Source organism: Erinaceus europaeus, chromosome X (assembly GCF_950295315.1).
Source record: "Erinaceus europaeus chromosome X, mEriEur2.1, whole genome shotgun sequence".
NCBI lineage: Eukaryota > Metazoa > Chordata > Mammalia > Eulipotyphla > Erinaceidae > Erinaceus > Erinaceus europaeus.
Window position 1 is genome coordinate 15,981,659 of NC_080185.1, and position 7,083 is coordinate 15,988,741.

The following is a 7,083-nucleotide window of genomic DNA, read 5'->3' on the forward strand; positions in this document are numbered from 1 at the left end:
TACACAGTTGTGTTATGGTTATGCAACTAGTAAGTGGTGGAGGTTTGAAACTTGGCTGTCTATTCCCTGTGTCCATATTCCCATTAAGTCCCCTGTGGTCCTGAGGCCCTCCATGAGTCAAATCAGGATGATCATGAGCTCACTGGTGGACATAGTGACAACAGGTGATTTGGGAGGAAGCAAAAAGGAGTGACCTAAAACCTTCCAAACGTTTTCCCTTCAGAATGCTTTTTCAAATGTTTAACCTAGAAAAACTGATATCTTGGCTGCAAAACAGCTCTTTCAGGGACTGCTCTTCACCCCACCCCACCCCACCCCCACACCCCAGTCTCTTAGGTACCTCTCTAGCCTCATTTTGCCACTGTAGAGGAGCATGCCATGAAGAACTGTATCACCTAGGAAACCAGCCTCCAGTCACAAACAAATCACGTCTTAATGCGGCAAGTCAGGAAATGACTCAAGTTGTGTGGCAGTGAGCCCAAGGAGACCCTCTCACTAAGGACAGGCAAGGCACCCTCCTTTCCTTGCCTCCTGAGGTTCTCTCCCAGAATCAGTAAAGCCTAAGGGTCAGGGTCAGAAGTCAGAAAGAAAGAAGACTGGTGGGAGTGGGAGAGTATCAAAAGGTGGCGGTAGGTGATTTTAATAGACATGTATTTCTGTGAGTGACATTTGACATGTATTTTCTCTGAGAGGCTTGAGCCTAGCACTTGAAGTGAGACAATGTGTGTCTTTGCCCCTAAGATACAATGGCAGTGGTGACATGCACTGTGACTCACCCTACCTCCCTTCAGTGCCTGGGTCACACTACTGTGAGCAACAGGATGACAAATGCTATTGATTTCTGCTCCTCATACAGTTCTTACATTTCCTTCTCATCCATTCTAGAAAATTCCAGCAACTGTTTTCAGACAGCTCTAACTCTCTCAGGAGAAGAAAAAGTACCTAAGCACCTGAGGAATAGAAAAAGAGAGAGTCTGCATATCAATTACACAGCCTATATATTGAAAAGATTCATGTTCAGCGGGGAAGCAATTACAGAAGCCAGACCTTCTACCTTCTGCAACCCACAATGACCCTGGGTCCATGCTCCCAGAGGGATAGAGAATGGGAAAGCTATCGGGAGGGGGTGGAAAATGGAGATTGGGTGGTGGGAATTGTGTGGAATTGTACCCCTCCTACCCTATGGTTTTGTTAATTAATCCTTTCTTAAATAAAAAAGAAAAAGTGAAAGAGGTTGAAGGAATAGTTTTAGGAGTGACACTAATCCCAGGAGCCATTTCCGTTTGGAATACACAATGTGGATATCAGATTTGTGTCCAAGGTGACTAGCACATCTGGGAAGCAGTGTGTGTGTGTGTGTGTATATACACATATATCTATATACATACACACACACACACACACACACACATATATATATATATATATATATATTCACAGTCCCTTTTGAATTTTTTCAAAGCATCTGGTAAAAATAATGAGTTTTAGCATGTAAAACATCAAAATCTTGGTTAAAAACCCTTGTCCCAAAGTGCATGTGCCTAGATCCTTGAGAGGTATGAGCATAGGTGGAATGCTCTAGAATGTGGCCAGGAGCTGTAAGAATACTGTGGAATATAATAATTTTTGGTAGGGAGAAAATGGCTGACTTGCAGAAAACTACACCCTCTCTAAGGAGAGAATAGTTGTGATTTCACATCAGTGGAGGAAGGTTAGGTAATTCAACAAATGATGCTGAAACAATTGATGACCTATTTGGAAAAAAAAAACATTAGATCCTACTTCAGACAATATACCCAACTAATATTATATGGATTGAATTGAATTGCAAGAACATAAGAAAAATGTAAAATAATGAAATGACCAGTAAAAATGCAGAGAGATATACTTGTCAAAGAAACAGATCATATAATCAAAAACTGATACCTGTGGATATCTGAAAATGTCAAGCAGCAACATGTTAAAAAAAATAAGCCAAAACAACCCACCATAGACAATGAAGATCAATGTGCAAACAGGAATCAGAAAAGAATGTTTTTACTACATATCATACAAACATTGGGCAATATTTATGTGATGGGGGAGGAGAAACCTTAAACTGGTTCATACCATTTTTCTCCAGGAATTCCACATCTATGAGTATATCCTAGGAAAAAAAAAAGCACATATAGATTTATATGCAGAAACATTTCTTAAATTGAAACAGCAAAGACTATACATATACATATTCAATCTATGAACATTAGTGGGATACCAATGTGATAAAAAAATTCTATATTTACTAACATCTAATTCTTGTGAAATATTCAGAAATATAAGAAATTGCTCCCAATATATCACTTAATGATTAAGGCAGATCAAAACTATATGTATGTGTTATTTTCACTTTGTATCTGAAGATATATTTCTAAGTATCTATTTGTACATGCTCAGAGAAGAGGGACATGGAGCAATTATACCAACAGTAATAATCTCTGTGTTCTGGAATTGTGGGTGATGTTAGAGTCATACTAAGATTTTCTTCAATATGTCCTGCAATGAATATGTGATATTTTTGTTATAAGGGGAAAAGATAGTGTTTTCAACAAAATACTTGGAGATGTACTATGAAAGGCAGGGGAACACAGGAAAGAAAGTCCAGAAATCTTGTCAAGTAAAAGCAAGGTTTAGATGGACCACTGAATACCAAAGAAAGAGCAAGCAAAACCAACTTACTATGTACCACATAAACATGATAGTGTTATTTGCATCTTAGTATGTAGAAGGTCTTATACAAGATGGACTCCTGAAAATTTTTCTTCCTACACCAGAGAATGATCACATGTCCCTAGATGCGTCAGTCATCCTCTTTGCCGCAGTGCTCTGTGATCAACACCCCCTCCCTTTGCTGTCAACATGCTCCCTCACAGATCTCCTCCTGCAAAACATACCACCAGCAGACATTTTCAGTTTAGAAAAATGGCCTATCTTGTGCATTTCCTCTCAAGTTAATTCATTCTTATTTTTCTTCTCTGATTGCTGTTTTGCCATCTAACTCAGAAACATATTTTTTTCCTCTCCTTTCCTACTGAAGTTAAAAACCAACTGATTTTCAGAGAATTTTTTTAAAAGCATCACCTCTGATTTTTCTTTTTGCAGAAACAGATTTACAGAGCTACAAAAGTGATTTCCAAGTTAAAGGAAACACAAAGCTCACATCGTCTCAGGCATATTTCAGCAACAACCAGAAAAGCTTTGTCAATCGATGCTAACACTCACATTTCTTTTTGAAGAAAGAAGCACTGGGGGTATTCTGTCTTCAATGTACACTTTGATGCTCCCAAGTCCAAATAAATGCTTGCTCAACACAAAGGTACAGTCACAGTGTTCATGATTCCCTTCTCATGATTTGTCATCCTAAAAACAGATATTCATCTTTCCCACTTCAGTGCAGATTCCCTTCTCACATGAAGCAATCACTCGGAGCAGTATAAACTGCCCTTTTACTCATGTTCTCCCTTACAGACAATCAGACAGTCACAAGATTTCCCCAATTAAAAAAAAATACATGACACTCTTCCTCCTGTTGCAAAACAACATTTCCCCATGCTCTCTCTACACTGCGGGAGGAAAAATATTTGATCCTGAAAACACCATCTCTGATCCAAACGTCATAAAAACTGACGTACATTCTGAATGTCATTTCTCCTTTCCCTCACATCTTCATTGAATCTCATTTTGGGAACTTTCCTGCCAGAATCACTTGGGGAGCAGCAAGCGGGGAGGAGGAAGTCTCTCTTTTTCCTTCTTCTAGCAACTCTGTCCCCATTTAAGAAACAAGTTCGGAAATGTAAAGTGGCCACAGACCTTTTCTAACCGATTCAATCCCTCCTCCCCACGCAATGCACTAGCATCTGAAATTCCTACACAGTTCTGTATTATCCCGTTCCATTAGGACATGCCACTTGCATCAGTAAGCATATTTTGGTTATCTAGTTTACAAAAGATTCCTCAGCTACTCACCAGCTGCTTCCGCTCTGCCTCTCCTCTAGCTCTGAGGCTGTCGCACTGAAGGGGTGGGGAAAAGCAAGCACTTGAAAATGTGCTGTGCTCCGGAGAAGGGATTAGCTCTATGGAAAGAAATGTAATGCCTTGAGATTATCTTCAAAATTCCCCCCCAAACATAAAATTCTATCCAAAATTATATGCTAAAAAGAACATGCTCCTAAAAAGACTGGCTTTGATTTTGAAACTTCTACTCTAAGGCACTTTGAATTGCCTTGCTTTCCAAGGAAACCCCTCCAGTGCTATGAGATTTTGGCTCTCCCGTCTCCTAGCAACAATCTCATTAATATTTCTTTTTTCAGTGGTCCTACTAGGCATCAGAGAACCTTGGCAAGGAGGTTGTGTCTGACAGTAAGCATTACCTCCAGAGATGTCCTAAGAGATTCAGGAATTCAGTCTCCAGATAGAAAGATTTCAGAAGCAAGCAACATTCCTTTTAAATGACAGATTGTCCCTGACCTGAAAATGAACCTGAGTAAAAGATGATCAAACCCTTCTGCAGTCCCCAAATTACACACAGCCTCACATGGAGACATCCAGGTGCTAAGTCAGTGTTGGTTCCCACTGTGCTACAGGGTGGGGTGTGGGTAGGTGGTGGTGTGGAAAGGGGAGGGTGCGGATTTTGTCTTGTAACCACAATCCATAGCCCTCACTTATCAGCATGGTTACTGTATCATTAAAAAAAAAAAGTGACGTGTAAACAGATTAAAAAAAAAAACATGAATCTATATTAACTTGGAAAATATTAACTACAAGTTAAGTAAATAGGAGTGCTTACTACACAGTGTGATCACTCTCAGATGTTACGTGACTAGGAATCGATGCACAGAAAGAAATCCAGCAGGATGTATACCAACATTTCAAAAAGTGATTATGTCTGGATTGTCTATGAATGGCAGAATTTGAATGGAATTTACACTACTTTTTTTTTCTTCTCTAGTAACTGTTCTGTAATTAATATATACTCCTGTGAGTATTAAATGAGAAGCAGTCAGGACATCTGAACACACTCAGTGCGGATGAATTGTGCACTTGATTGAGTCACAATGAAATTTTTGTTATGTATATTTAACTGTAATAAAAAGAGAACAAATCACGTTCATTCAATCCAAAGACAAGCATTGAAGCTTGCCATATTCAAAAGACTAGGCCAGGGGGTCAGGCGGTGGCGCAATGGGTTAAGCGCATGTGGCACAAAGCACAGGCACCGGCTTAAGGATCCGGTTCTAGCTCCCTGCTTCCCACCTGCAGGGGAGTCGCTTCATAGGTGCTGAAGTATGTCTGCAGGTGCTTATCTTTCACTCCCCCTCTCTGTCTTCCCCTCCTCTCTCCATTTCTCTCTGTCCTATCCAACAACGAACAACATCAACAGTGGCAAAAATAATAATAACCACAACGAGGCTACAACAACAAAGGCAACAAAAAGGGGGGAAAATGGCCTCCAGGAGCAGTGGATTCATGGTGCAGGCACCGAGCCCAGCAATAACCTTGGAGGGAGAAAAAAAAAAAAAAAGACTAGGCCAGAAGGCCAGGAAAGTAGCATACTTGGTTTGTGTGCTGTTTTGCCATGTGTACAACCCTTCAGTGCTGTGGTGTCTTTCACTGTCTCTTCGAACCTCTGTCTATTTTTTTGTCTCTATTCTTTAAAAAGACTATGGTACATATTATAAAACTGCATTAAACATAGCCAACCCTTTTCAAAAAGCTCAAAATAGCAAACGACTACCCTCCAAAGCATCTATGGTGTTTTTTATTCTATATGACATGTAGAATTGTACCTTTCGGAGATATTTTGTTAATATGTGTCAAAATTTTTCATCAAGTGAGGGTGACATCTGTAATTAGAGTTGTGACATTATCTTAAAGTGGACCTCCAGTGGGTGGAGAAAATAAAGAAATTCTTATCAAATTTGTAATATATGCTTTTGCAAAGAAGTGTCATTTTAAATTTTTATTGTCTTTATTTATTGGATAGGGACAGCCAGAAATCAAGAGGAAAGGGAATGTTAGAGAGGGAGAGAGACAGAGAAAACACCTGCAGCCCTGCTTCACCACTCATGAAGTTTTCTCCCTGAAGGTGGGGCCTGGGGGTTCACACTTGGGTCCTTGAGCATTGTAACATATGCACTCAACCAGGTATGCCACCAACCAGCCCCAGAAGTCTCTCTCTCTCTCTTTTAAAGCTGAGTCATGGAAGCTGTTCTATATTAAAGAAAATTAAGCAAGGGGATCGTGGTGGCACACCTGGTTGAGCACATACATTACCATGAGCAAGGCCCTAGTTCAAGCCCCTGGTTCCCACCTGAAGGGGATGAAGCCTTACAAGAGGTGAAGCAGTGCTGTAGATGTCTCTCTCTCTCTCTCTCTCTCTCTCTCTGTCTCTATTTCTCTACCTCCTCTATATCCACCCCTTAATGTTTGTCTGTCCCACCAAATTTTTTTTAAAAAAGGAAATAAATGGCCATCAGGAGCAGGTGCTTAGCCCCAGAAATAACCCTGGTAAGAATTTATTTTTATTTATTTATTAAATTTATTTTAATTTTCTTTATTTTTCCTTTTGTTGCCCTTGTTATTTTTTTATTGTTGTCGTTGTTGTTGGATAGGACAGAGAGAAATGGAGAGAGGAGGGGGAGAGAGACAGACACCTGCAGACCTGCTTCACCGCCTGTGAAGCGACTCCCCTGAAGGTGGGGAGCGGGGGGCTCGAACCGGGATCCTTCAGTTGCTCCTTGCAAGGCTCCTTGTGCTTGGTGCCACCTGCACTTAACCTGCTGCGCCACTCCCAAGAATTTTTTTAATGAGAGATAGGCAGATAGATAGATAGATGATAGAGATCAACCAAAGGCAATCTGTGATTTTCTTCTTTAATATTTATTTATTTATTTATTTATTTATTTATTTATTTATTTTTGCCACCAGGGTTACTGCTGGAGCCCAGTGTCTGCACAAGGAATCCACAGTTTCTGGGGACATTTTTTTTTCTAATTTGATAGAACAGAGATAAACTGAGAGGGGGAGAGGAAGATGGAGAGATAGCTG

The 7,083-nt window shown here is 40.2% G+C and overlaps 1 long non-coding RNA gene across 1 annotated transcript; it reads right to left on the bottom strand.

Moving 5' to 3' along the window:
- Window positions 1-2,021: 2,021 nt before the first annotated feature.
- LOC132535788 (uncharacterized) lies at window positions 2,022-4,036 on the bottom strand. The gene is made up of 3 exons (XR_009547496.1): window positions 4,003-4,036; window positions 3,259-3,396; window positions 2,022-2,146 (listed from the first exon to the last, which is right to left on the bottom strand). It is a non-coding gene; the product is annotated as an uncharacterized LOC132535788 (long non-coding RNA).
- Window positions 4,037-7,083: the final 3,047 nt, after the last annotated feature.